Raw genomic sequence first — 501 nt, 5'->3', positions numbered from 1 at the left:
CTTCCCCGATTTCACAGGCTCCTGCAAATGAAGAAGGCTGGTCACAACACTTCCAGCTTCTGCCCCATTTCTCGCCTTGGCGGAAAAAGGCAGGTTCCCCCCCACCGGGGCTGCACCAGCCTCACCCATGAAGCCAGGGCAACTAGGGCAAGTCGCTTGCACCGGACCAGGGATGGAACAGGCTGGACCTGGTTACCTCAGGGCAGCCCTGAAGGGAGGAGGAGGAGGCGGGTTGTGCCCAAGTCACCTCCCACCACAAACCCTGGGGAAACTGAGGCCCGTGGCATGCTGTGACTCCCCTCCTGCAGCCAGACTCGGGGGTGGGGGCTGATTTTGACATTAGAAATAACGGTACGAGGCGGGTAAAGGGGGCCCCAGCTGCTGCCGAGCGCGGCTGTGCTCGCCGCAGCCCTGGCCCTTCCTTGGGCACCACCCCTCTCGGGGAAACTGAGGCAAGGAGCTCCCCGCCAGCATCCCCGGGATTAGGCTCCGCCTCCCCCC

At 63.9% G+C, this 501-nt stretch overlaps 1 protein-coding gene across 1 annotated transcript in view; it reads right to left on the bottom strand.

Annotated features, from left to right (window-relative positions):
- PPP2R5C (protein phosphatase 2 regulatory subunit B'gamma) overlaps positions 1–59 on the bottom strand; it is a 143141-nt gene extending 143082 nt beyond the window's left edge. The window contains exon 1 of the mRNA XM_006018016.3: positions 4–59. The gene's annotated coding sequence lies outside the window, so the exon portion shown is untranslated. The remainder of the gene's footprint in view (positions 1–3) is intronic.
- Between the last annotated feature and the right edge of the window lie 442 nt (positions 60–501).

The sequence above is a fragment of the Alligator sinensis genome, unplaced genomic scaffold (genome assembly GCF_000455745.1).
Source record: "Alligator sinensis unplaced genomic scaffold, ASM45574v1 scaffold85_1, whole genome shotgun sequence".
NCBI lineage: Eukaryota > Metazoa > Chordata > Crocodylia > Alligatoridae > Alligator > Alligator sinensis.
Note: the sequence above shows the minus strand (reverse complement) of the source record. Positions and strands in the feature narration are given on the sequence as shown.